This window comes from Balaenoptera acutorostrata, unplaced genomic scaffold (genome assembly GCF_949987535.1).
Source record: "Balaenoptera acutorostrata unplaced genomic scaffold, mBalAcu1.1 scaffold_422, whole genome shotgun sequence".
NCBI lineage: Eukaryota > Metazoa > Chordata > Mammalia > Artiodactyla > Balaenopteridae > Balaenoptera > Balaenoptera acutorostrata.
This window is the reverse complement of record NW_026645731.1, coordinates 264344-277346: the sequence shown is the minus strand read 5'-3', so window position 1 is coordinate 277346 and position 13003 is coordinate 264344. Positions and strand designations below refer to the sequence as shown.

The following is a 13003-nucleotide window of genomic DNA, read 5'->3' as shown; positions in this document are numbered from 1 at the left end:
CATTGACAAATTAACTCCCCCCAGCCTTTGCCAAACTACAGCAGTACCTCTGAGTTCTCTGTTTCCTTCTTTATTCTGACTCTTTTCTCAATAAATCCACATTTCTTAATATAGTGTCACAGTGGAAACAAAACAGACCTTCAATTTTCAGACCTCAATTTATAAAGCAAAGGTTCTGGGGGTTTTGTTTTTAAATTAAAGGACCACATAATTTGAAAATTGTACAGGTTCTAATTCTTCAGTTCCAAGACACCAAACACACTGCATGGGGTCCCCATGGAAAGGCCCCTCTCAGCAGAAGCTCCACCGATTCCACGATGACAGGGCAGCAAAGTGCCTTTCTCCCTTCTCTGCTGCCTGGATGGCCCCCATGTTTTTCAATCCATGCCCCCTGGCAAGTTTCTGAGATACAATTCTGAGACCCTTCCCTTTCCCATCCCAGCAGGCGGCCAAGGACCTGCCGGAGACGTGCAGGAAGCAGAGTTGGGCCAGCTGGCCAGAATGGGGTTTGGGGGTTCACAGCAGGAGAAATCACCATGCAGGATAAATCCCTTGGCCTTGCCATAAGCCAAGGGCAAGTCTCTCAGGGCTACAGGCCCTCTTAGGTTCTCCTTGCAGAGACCTCGCGTGGGGCACTTGGCTACTTGCGAAAACCGCGCGGGAGCGAGCTTTACACCAGCAGTTGTTTTGTAAAATTGGACAGGGTAGGCTCGGGCCTGTCCTCAAAGCCTCTACTCAAAGGCGAGCCCTTCCTGCGGCCGCCAGGTTACGGGGCTCCGCGACCGTGCCGAACAGCTCTGGTGTGAGTCGTGCTTCCCTCCTCCACCCACCCCCACGAGCCCCCGTCTCCTTACCTGCGGCCCGCGGTCCTCCGCTCTGCGCTCCGATGCCGCTAGGGTGCCAGGGACCCACGGGAGCGGTCGTTCCTGACCGCCGCGCGCTAGCTCCCCGGAACCGCGCCGGCTCGCCGGGGGCCGACGGCGAGGAGCCCCGAGGACGCCCCGTGCCAGGTGCGCTCCGGCCGGGACGCCCACTTCCGGGAGAGGCGCGCGGACCGCCGGCGCGCTCAGGTGAGCCGCAGCCAATGCCGAGCAAGACCCGCCCCGCCGGCGCCGCGTCTGCGCGGCACAGCACGGTCTCGGCACTCCGGCCACGGGCGTCTGGGGCCGGGCGTCCCGCCTCCTGCGAGCGCGAGGCAGGAAGCGGCGCCCCTGCGAGGCCGCTAGCGATGCCCCGGCGCGCGGGCCCCTGCGGCGCGGAGACCGCTCCAGGCTGGACTCAGCGAGGCCAACGCCGCCAGGAGGATCGCTTGCCGGGACCCGGCTCGGGCGGCGGAGCTGCAGGCGCCCGCACACAACCCAATTTTTTTAATGGAAAAAGGACTTGAAAAGACCTTTGTCCAGATAAGACATACAAATGGTCAACAAACACCTGAAGAGATGTTAAACATCGTTAGTCACGATGGAAATGCACATTAATACCACAACGCCATACCCCTCCACAAACACTAGAAGGCCTATAATCAAGAAAATTAAAAATAACAAATTTTGGCAAAAATGTAGAGAAATTGATACAGAGTTTCCCATGGGGAAAATGAATGGGTCCAGGAGATGGATGGTGAGAATATTTGTACAACAATGTGAATGTAGTCAATGCCACAGAACTGTATACTCAAAATGGTTTAAATGTTAAATGTTAGTTTTAATCACAATGAAAAAATGAATGAAGCACTGATAATACATGTTAGAACATGGATGAACACTGAAAACATTCTAATTCAAAGAGGTCATGCAGATAAGGTCACCCAGATCATACTTATCTCGTGTGTTTTAAATCCATAAAGGTTTTGAAAATGAGGGAAAGTCTCAGTAATGGTTTCAGAGAAAGAAAACTGGATCAGAATGGGAAAAGACATTTCCATAGAGTTGGGGAGATGGTGAATGTTGAAGTGGGCCCGTGGATAGGATTATAAGGTGGAACCATAAAATTTCGTCTTTGGGTCTTTATGTGCTGGTTCCCTGGGAGAGGACCCCAGTATTGCATAAAACACACTGGAGTAGTTTATGTGAGGTGGTGTGTTTTGTACTGCTGCTTATAGTTTTTTTATACACTTGAAATTACTGGGAAGTACATTACTTTTCAAAAGAACCATGTCAAAACCATGCCCAAAAAAAGCAGAGAAGACATCAAACTTCATAATAGAGGCCAAGCCTTAACCAGATCCGGTTCACCTAAAGTGGTGACGCTCATCATTCTTGTAGGGTCCACGTGTTATTAACAGGCACCATGGGAAGATTATATTAGGAGCCACTATGTCTTGGGTGCTGCGGATGACCTGGCTGTAGTAGAAACAGTGGGATATCTGAATTCTAGTTTTCCACATCAAACCACCAAAAACCTGTTAGAACTAATAAACGAATTCAGTAAAGCTGCAGGGTAAAAAATCAGTACACAAAAATCACTTCTCTTTCTTTTTTTTTTTAATAAATTTTTTTAAAATGTTTATTTATTTATTTATTTATCTTTGGCTGCATTGGGTCTTCGTTGCTGTGCACGGCCTTTCTCTAGCTGCGGCAAGCAGGGGCTACTCTTCGTTGCGCTGCACAGGCTTTTCATTGCGGTAGCTTCTCTTGTTGCGGAGCACAGGCTGTAAGAGAGCAGGCTTCACTAGTTGTGGCACACGACCTCAGCAGTTGTCACTCGCGGGCTCCAGAGCACAGGCTCAGTAGGTGTGGCGCACGGCCTTAGTTGTTCCGTCGCATGTGGGATCTTCCCGGACCAGGGCTCGAACCCGTGTCCCCTGCATTGGCAGGCGGATTCTTAACCACTGCGCCACCAGGGAAGCCCTAAAAACCACTTGTCTTTCTAGACACTAGTGATGCGCCATCAGAAAGAGAAATGAAGAAAACAACCCCGTTTACAACTGCATCTAACAAATACCTGGGAATAAACTGAACCGAGGGTGCGAAAGCACACCGAACACTGTAAAACGCTGATGAGAGAAACTGAACAGACACAAATGAATGGAAAGCTAGCCCGTGCTCACGGATGCAAAGAACACTGTTAAAATGTCCATTCTACCAAAAGCAATGTTCAAGTGCAAAGCACGCCTGGTCAGAACTCCAATGGCATTCTTCACAGAAATATAGCAATCGTTCCTATCATTTGTGTGGGAACACAAAGGCCCCTGAATAGCCAAAGGGAGTCTGAGAAAGGAGAACAGGTTGGAGGCATCTCCTCCCTCCCTGACTTCACACTACATTACGAAGCTACAGTCACCAAAAAGTGTGCAATTGGCACAAAAACAGGCACGCAGACCAGAGGAACAGGACAGAGACCCAAAAAATAAACCTACGGTTATGCGGTAAGTTAATTCACAAGAAAAGAGCCAAGAACATACACTGGGGAAACAACAGTCCCCTCAATAAATGTTGCTGGCAAAACTGGACACCACACACCAAAGAACACTGCACTCTGTCTACACCACACAAAAACTGGCTAAAAACCCAGTGTTCCACATGAAGCCCTTCCTCTCCTGGGTCGTCTGAGGACAGACACCCTCAGCAGTCAACCAGACACAAAAACCTTCTCCCCCACTTTTCCTCACCTTTTCCTTTAGCAGCATCACCTCCCAGCAGGTCCAGAGGACACCTGGCTCCTGTCAGCGTGAACCGGACCCCACAGTGTCCCAAAGCCCCAGTGGGTCCTGAGGAGACCCGGCTTCTGCTACATCCGTTCTGCTGTGGAAATTCAAATTGAAATAGAGCCAAATGACCCATGAATTCTCCAAAATAGTTAAGGAGCAATTAACTAGAAACCGTAAGAAATGAAATGATTATAGACACAGACTTTACTTATTCTTTTTTAATATTTATTTATTTAGCTTCGCTGGGTCTTAGCTGTGTCACATTGGACCTTTTTCTTTTTTAAGCTGCAGCATGCGAACTCTTAGTTGAGGCACGTGGGATGTAGTTCCCTGACCAGGGATGGAACCCAGGCCCCCTGCACTGGGAGCACAGAGCCTTAGCCACAGGACCACCAGGGAAGTCCCTAGACACGAACTTTAAAACTTATGCCAAATTCACACAAATTTATTCACAGACATTTCAAATGCAAGGCTATGAAAATTACAGAGAAACATAGAAGAAAATCTACATGACCTTGGGTTTCGTCTATAGATCACGAGCTTTGAGTTTTAACATACAAGGCCAATCACAAAAGAAAAAAATATGGTGGACTTTATAAAATTAAAGATTTCTACTCTCAAAGACCTTATTCAGAAAGTCAAAATGAGTCAGGAGATAAATAGTCTCCAGCCTACACATTTACAACTGGCCTCCGGTTCACACTTCCTGGGGTGAGAAAAAAATGGGCTCCAGGCTGGACATTCATTACCAGCCCCCTGTTTACATTTCCTGAAGCAAGAGACAAACGGGCTCTAGGACTACATATTTATGACCGGACTCCTATCTACATTTCGAGGTCTGCACCTCGATATGAAAACCAGCAACAGAAACAGGGTAAATAACCAGACATTGGACATTTTTATGGGAGGGACAGAGTGGGACTAAACCCTGTTAAAAGATCAAGAGATCATACATTTCTCATCCTTGGGGCAACGGAAACATTGCACATGTGCAGAAAGGTTCCTTGGGGGTCAAAAAGGAAGGGGCACCACCCCAAAATAGGTGATGCTAAGGTCGTCCCATAGGCCTCTGGTCTGTAATCCATCTTGGAAAAAAGTTGCGCACGCATGTTGGGGAGGGTCCTAGGGCAGGGCAGCTGTGGAAAAAGAAAGCAGATAATTGGCCAGAGGTGAACAGAGACCCGGAAGAACTGCCCTATATAAGTGACTTAACCACCTCTTTACTGCACTCCTCCTCATTAGGCAGGGTGTCCACACCCTTTCTCTCCGGGTGTGCATCTCTGCCTTGCTTCTGTCTTAACTAAACAAACGGTTTCTCTGTGTGCTCTCCCACTTGTTGCTGTGCTATGTCTCTAATAATAAACTTTGTACCTGTTTTTACAGTTTTTACCTCTATGACAAATGCATTTTTCACTGGGGGCAAGAGCTAGCAGGGGTGGTGGCTAGGATTCCTAGTTTTCATCCAGGCTCCCCAGGTTCAATTCCTGGGCAGGGAATGAAGATCTCACTTCATGCCACCACTCACTGCTGCCTCTCCAAGATAAAAAAGACAAGCCACAAACTGGGAGAAAAATACTTGTAAACCACATATCCAGTAAAGGACTTGGACTCAAAATGGACAAAGACCTCTAAAACAACCCCATTTTTTAAATGGGTAAGGATTTGAACACACACCTGGCCAAAAAAGATATACAGATGATAAAAATCATACAAAAATTATACAAAAAATCATATACTATTAGGGATTTCCAAATTAAAATCGTCAGCCATCACAGCACACCTACTAGGATGGCTGAACTCCAAAACTATGGCAACACTGACTGCTGGAGGGTGAGGAGCAACCCCTCCTCATAGCTGGGGTGCATGTACAGCCACGAGGCAAGACAGTTCCACAGCTTTTTTCAACAACTAATCAAGTCTCCCCTCGGGGTCCAACAATTATGCGTCCAGTATATAGGCAACTGCTTTGAAAATCTATGTCCAAAAGCAGACAAGGATGCAATTATGCACAGCAGCACTATTCATAATGGCTAAAAACCTGAAGAAATCAGGATATCCTTCACTAGATGACTGCACAAGCAAAGTGGAGTACATCCATATCAAGGCGAGCAGAATACACCACGCCAATATATGTCTCTCTGGCATAAGGATTATTTCAATCTCATTCAAAAAAAGAAAGATAGAAAAAACTGAGTAGAGACTGACCTTTTATGAAGGACATTTATAAGGAAATCTCCATTTGTAACGGAGTGTCCCTCTTTGCACCAGAAATAGAAGGATGATTAAATCTCAAGTCACTCTTATCAACGGAGAAGTCCCGACTTAAATCTGCATACAATACCTTTGTTTACTGTGCTTTGCATGATAACCTGCCACTATTGTCTTCCCCCCTTCCCCAAGGTCTTTTGTTTTTATCTGAACATGGTATTTGGTATTTAAGGTGATGGCTTTGGCCATTTCAGGGACTGACTCAATTTTTCTGGGTAGCTCCCCTGTATACAGGAGGTATACATGCTGTTAAACATCTGTTTTTCTCCTGTTAATCTGGCTTTTATTACAGGGCGGGGGTGGGGCTCAACCAAGAACCTAGAAGGACAGAGTGAAAATTGTTTTTCCTCCCATACACATGCAATGGAATACTACTGAGCAGCAGAAAGGAATGCACCATCAGCCTATGGAAAGACATGGATAAATCCTCAGTATATATTGTTAAGTGAAAGCATCCAGGCTGAGGAGGCTGCACACAGTATGACCCCATTGGTGACATTCTGGAAAAGGCAAAGCTACATAGATGATAAGCAGATCATGGGGTGGGGGGTTTGAAGTGTTCCATGTGATACTTTAGGATGGATACCTGTCACTATGCATTTGTCTAAACCCACAGATGTGTATAGCCCAAGGGGCCAATCAAACTCTATTCAAATTTAGTTATTCACGGTGTAGGAGTATTACAGGATGGAATACTCAATGTGACAGACTCTAACTGTATTAGAAATGCATGGAAAAAACTCACTGTAGGAGATGGGATAAAAGGTGCTGACCTAAGTTAACTGTGGAAATGAACGCAATCTCTAGACTAAATGCAAAATGTACACAAACAGTGGACTTTATTTTATGGAGTTTGAGGGCTTTTATGGTATTTTATGAAATACCTGGATAACAGCATCTGATGCACGCTTCCTGAGTTGTTTTACAGACTTCTACCAGATGGAAGACATTAACTACTGCACTTGATGATCAAGAGCCCCCAGACCTACTGGCACCTAAGAATTGATACTGTTCACCACCCTGTTACCTCACCATCAACCAACCAGAGAATTGTGCACCAGCTGATCTCATACCCTGCGACCCCCTCCTCCAAATTCACACTAATTCCCCTCTACACCCACAGCCCTGGCCCAAGCCCGATCTACTGCCTGGTTCCTCCATCAGGCCCTGACAAAGTTCCCTGTCCCCACGGTGCGTCTCACATCCCACCCCAACATGGTCTTTCTGAAGCATAAACGAGACTGTGACTCTCTGCCACATGTAATCCCCAAATGTTTCCCCACTTTCGCTAGAGTATCTGCTGGGAGAGACATCTGCCAAGGCCCTGAGAGTCCCCGGCATCCCCACTAGGCTGGTGGCTCTTGGTTCCCTGACAATGAGCACCTCAGCAGGCCAGGCGACACGGCAGGAAACCCCAGAACCGCTCACCTCAGGATGGGGCTGGCACTGCTGCTGCCTGATCAAAGAGAGCAGAGAAGGGTTCCCCAACTGGGACACAAACACTGCACGAGTGGCCTCTCCCTTAGCTATCGCATGATCCCCATGGGACTTGAGGGAAGGAAGGACCCAGGCACGTTAGTTCCTAAGCAGGATGCTGTGGGCTCAGTTGTGCCCCCCGAAAATTCACATGCTGAATCCCTAACCCCCAAGACCGCAGGATGTGGCGGTATTTGGAGATGCAGTTTTTAAAGAGGTGATCAAGTTAAAATGAGGTCACTAGGGTGGATCCTAATCCAATAAGACTGATGTCCTACCACAAGAGATTACGACACAGAAGATCATGTGAAGAGAAGATGGCTGTCTACACACCAAGGAGAGAAGCCTCAAGGAAAAACCAGCCTGCAGACACCTTGATCTCAGGCAGCATCCAGGACTAGGAGGTAGGTCTGTTGTTCAAGCTCCCCGGTCTGTGGTATTTGTTATGGCGGCCCCGAGCAGACTCACACACAGGGTAAAGAAGGTCTCACACTAGATAGCCCACTCTCCATTCCCCTGTATGTGAGTTACAGTAGCCTCAGGAACTGAGGAAGGTGTGCCCGAGGAAAGGCACAAGATATGAGATTTTAGGCATAACACGACTGCACTGATTTTTTTTTTCCTTTTTTAAAGATTTTTTAAATCTTTATTTATTTAATTAATTTATTTTTGGCTGCGTTGGGTCTTCGTTGCACAAGGGATTTCTCTAGTTGCGGCGAGGGGAGCTTCTCTTCACTGTGGTGCGCGGGCTTCTCATTGCAGTGGCTTCTCTTGTTGCGGAGCACGGGCTCTAGGCATGGGGGCTCAGTAGTTGTGGCACACGGGCATAGCTGCTCTGCAGCATGTGGGATTTTCCCGGACCAGGTCTCGAACCCGTGTGCCCTGCATCAGCAGGCAGATTATCAACCACTACACCACCAGGGAAGCCCCACAACTGCACTGATCTTAAACGAGCCCAATCTACATTCACACGAGATGGTTTTGTCCTGTATATACACCCACATTAGCACCTTCAGTCTCAAGGGCAGACCTTTGGCTTCACCACCTCCACTGAGAGCATTACCTTAATCTGCTCTGAACCACCTCCTATAGGATTTCCAGAACCACAAAGCATCAAAGACTGCATGCTGCTGTGTAATCGTGTTTCACAGGACCCAGAGGCTGTGCGCCAGCTTCCGGGTGACCCTGCCACAGCAGAGCCGCCCAGCTGTCCACCAGAACCCACGTCCCTTTTTCCTGTTCACAGCCAGCCTGCACCTCCCAGCTTTCCCACCCACTGCAGCTCCAAATGGAAGTGCTGGAGGTGGTGAGGGCCTGGGCCAGCCTGTGTCCTAGGATGGAGGGCACGGTGCCACGTGGTCACCCCATCTCCTGCTGGTGGGAGCCCTCCACCTGAAAGCCGGGAAGAGAAACAAGGAGGACAGAGCCCGGGCCCCGACCCCCACCTGCCCTGAACTATCACATGAAGGGAACACAGACATCTTGAGCATCAGACTATTTTGGGGGGACACTTTGTTCCAGTGACAAACCTTTGCTTTAAAAACCAAGGTGCTTTACAGATCCCTCCCCAGCTGTAACAGAAAGTGAGGCTTAATTTCATCACAGAATAAAGTTATGGGGAATTTACTGGCCAAAGAAACTTAGGTTTGGGATACTCAATTAGTGAAGAATCTAAACAGAGTTTGGGCTTGGGGTAGTAAATTAAAGAAGTACCAAGGGTTGTTCATATAGGCTTCTGCACCTTTCACATGAGAGACTTATTTCCTGCTTTCAAGGAGATAGAGTGTCCCTCTTGCATCAGCCATTTATTAAGGAACTGTAATTCAAAATAATTGATATGCCATTGTGGAGCACCCCTCCCTGAGACCCAACAATACACAAAGGTGGGAATACATGCATATATTTCCTTGCATTATCAGCTGAGCACTTTCAGCTCCTATATGTAACTTTTTCATAACATTCTCTAGTAAAAGGAACCAGAGCTCTTTGAAATAATGGCTGACACTAGGACTGACACAGTAAATATATGAGCCAGGACAATCTTGAATCTTTTTTTTTAATTTTTTTAATTTATTTATTTTTGGCTGTGTTGGGTCTTCGTTTCTGTGCGAGGGCTTTCTCTAGTTGCAGCGAGCGGGGGCCACTCTTCATCGCGGTGCGCGGGCCTCTCACCATCGCAGCCTTTCCTGTTGTGGAGCGCAGGCTCCAGACGCACAGGCTCAGTAATTGTGGCTCACGGGCCTAGTTGCTCCGCGGCATATGGGATCTTCCTAGACCAGGGCTCGAACCTGTGTCCCCTGCATTGGCAGGCGGATTCTCAACCACTGCGCCACCAGGGAAGCCCCAATCTTGAATCTTATATCAGAAAATAAGGAAGTATCAAGAAAAAAAAGTCCACAGGGTGGAATGATGTCAAAGGAAAACAGGAGCCAATGGAAAGAGCTCTCAATAGCCAAAGTAGGAATGAACTTAGCAACAAAATCTGGACTGCTGGATTATAACAAAAAGTTAAAAAAACAAAGAAAAACAAACAAACAAAAACTGTCCACAGGTGTCCATGCTGGTAAAAATAAGTAACTGCATAGGGTTTTGTTTGTTTGTTTGTTTGTTTGTTTTGATCAATAAGGTTGAATAGAAATCTCCTATGTGGAAGTCTAAATAATTGATGTGGACACTCAGCCATCCATGGATTGTGGAGGTGGAGATAACTCCTGTCTCCATAAGTGCTGGTTCCCAAAGTAGCTTCCTCCTAAAGAAGACACACAGCACGGAAATGGGAAAAACTTAACTTTATTGTGGGGAAATCTGACAAACTACCTCAGCCAGGTGACCAAAGTTAATAGTAACAGTGATAAGTTGCCTTGAGAGCCTGTTCCCTTGATATAAAGTGATGAGAAAGCACTTTACCTCTGTGATCTGCTTACTTAAAACCCATAACTCAAGCCTAATCCTGAGAAAAACACCAAGTAAATTCCAAAGCGGGACAGTCAACAAAATATCTGACCAGTACTACTCACCAATGTCAAGGTCATAGAAACAAGGACAGTCTCAGAAACTGTGAAAGCCCAGAAGAGTCTAAACAGACATGATGACTAAATGTCACGTGATACACTGGATGGCATCCTGGAAGACAAAAAGTTAGAATGAAGGAAACCCAAATGAAATATGGATGTCAGTTAATAAGTGACAATTCGGTTGAAAACTAGAATGAGAAACCTATTGTGTCACACTAGAAATCTAGAGAAAATGGGTAACTTCCTAGTAAAAACACACATTAACAAAACGGAACATAACAAAGGAAAATACAAACAGAACAGTTAAGCCACCAAAAGACCTCTTCCCCATTTTGCTTGTCCTTCCATTGTTCCGGGATTTCGCTCTCCTGGGACAGGGAAGGAACAGAGACACAGCAGTCTGGCAGTTCCCCTAAGTTCGGACCCTACTCAGTGTCTTCATCTCGCCCAGCCATGCCCCATCCAGTAGGGCACCCAAGGGAGTCTCAGGGATTATTCGTTCTGATGTATCAGCTATGACTTTTTTGATTCCAATGGACTGGACACACTTACTAAAGTAAAATAAAACATTATTTTTAAACGATAGAAATAAATTAATAACTGCAAGAGACAGGTTTAAGAGTGGATTTGGACCTGGCAGTTCTGGTGGCTCACTCTCTTGCAGTGTGATCTGGTCTCCCTCCAATCCTTTGTCCTGCTAAATGCCTTTGGGTGGCCCCATTCACAGGAAAAGTCTCTCTCACTGCATCCAGGGCTTCCAGAAACTGCAGGCGACACCCACTCAATGTCCATTTTAACAGAAAAGAAGAGGTTCAGTTAAGGTCAGTGACTGTGGTCACCCATCCAGGGCTCTTGTTGTCCTCCCTTGATGGCAGGAAGCTCTTCCACTAGCTAAAATAGCAACTTCGCTGTTGGTGGTAAACTCAAGACTCTTGCTTTGGGCATCGGGGCCTCATATCAGAGGCTGGCCCTGATTGCCAGTGTACCTCAAAAGGCACACAGACTTCATTTGTGTCCCTGGGAGGTGGGAGCCCAGGAGTCACACCTGCCCTCTGACTATATTAATTACCCATCTCCACAGAACACATTTACTCATTTCCCAGTCTCTGCTCTCTCCTTTACAGAGAACAGAAACCAAATGGTAGGTGGTAAGGAAACTGTTACTCAGCGGAGCAGTGTCTCGAGGATGATCCTATACCGTGGAATCCACAGTCGGCTGGCTTTCCGGGGGCCGCAGGGACTGGGCCCGGATGCACGTGGCTCCTGGAGACCACGTGGCCTCAGAGTGCGAACACCAGCTGGGAAGCCACTTGCTCCCATACCTTTGATTTTCAATGAGTATGAATGTCAAAGGTTTGCAACAACCCGAAGGCCAGAGGATTGCAGGGCCACGGTCTGCTGTATGCTGCTTGTGGCCAAGGCCACACTCAATGTCTGCAGGGTTATTTCCTCTCAGAAGGCTGAGAGGCTATGAGGGAGGAAGCCCTTTTCTCAATCACATGGATGTAGGGAACTGAAACTTCCCAAGGGGCCGTCTACGCTGCCCAGGTAGCTGTTCAATTGCCCAGCAGCAAGGTCAGCTCAGTGATTGGCCACAGGGGCTTGACAGGGCCCAGGCAGGCCTGAGCTGGAGGACCACAGATGCCTGCCTGGATGGTCACGGGTCAAGGGATATTCTGAGATTTTATTATCTACTACTGCCCACTCAAATGGGACGAAAGATGCAGCCAGTCCTGAAGGGCACCGCCAGCCCTCAAGAAGGCAGCATATGGGGGCTGGCAGCGCTACAGCCTTGCATGCATGCCAACATGTCCCACTGAGCGCACTGCGTGTCAGGGCTGGGCTGGAACCTGGGTCCGGCCCCACCCTCCCCATGTTGGCGGCGGGGGACCTTCCTGACTTCTGAGGCCCTCCACAACCACAGACTGAGGTTAAGTTGGAGATGAAACAGCCAGCAACCAGAGCAGACATTTCATTCATCTTCTTTAGAGTCCAGGATGCGGAGAGGAAGCAGAGGCGGAGCAGAAAACCAACAGTCCAGCTCGACCCCGCGTCACTTGTACCAGGTGAGTCCCGTCCATCGTGGAGGCTCAGATAGAAGAGAGAGGGGAAGGGGAAGCAGGCCCATTAGATCGTGAACACTAGGTGTGTAAAGTATGAGTACTTTCTGGTTTTCTTTTTATTTACAGGAATTTCTATTTTTCAATCATTAAGATACGCTATTAGTAAAATAAAAAGATTAAACTTGTGTATACCTTTTCACACGCCCCTCACTAAATGTGAATTCTGTAGAAGGTACACATCTTCTGAAATCTCTTCTTACAAGAGTCACGGATTTACTTACTAAAAGCTGGCTGGAATCAACACAGGTGACTTTGCAGTTTTAGCATTGCCTGGGTCCGTGGCTTGCTGGGCTGCAGTTCCTACTTTCCACCTCTGTAAGATGCAGGTGGAGAAGCAAGGCTGAGACCTGTCTCTCTATGAGCTATTCAGCTAGGACTCTGAGGTACCTACCTTGTGCAGCACGTGGTAGCAGAAGCACGGGTCACAGCAGGAACAGAGTACTTGGTCTCGGCCCTTAGATGACCCAGAGTGGACA

The 13003-nt window shown here is 47.5% G+C and overlaps 1 long non-coding RNA gene across 1 annotated transcript; it reads right to left on the bottom strand.

The window, feature by feature from the left end:
* Positions 1-9447: 9447 nt before the first annotated feature.
* Positions 9448-11830, bottom strand: LOC130706694 (uncharacterized). Its single transcript, XR_009006859.1, has 3 exons — positions 11038-11830; positions 10408-10513; positions 9448-10139 (listed from the first exon to the last, which is right to left on the bottom strand). It is a non-coding gene; the product is annotated as an uncharacterized LOC130706694 (long non-coding RNA).
* Between the last annotated feature and the right edge of the window lie 1173 nt (positions 11831-13003).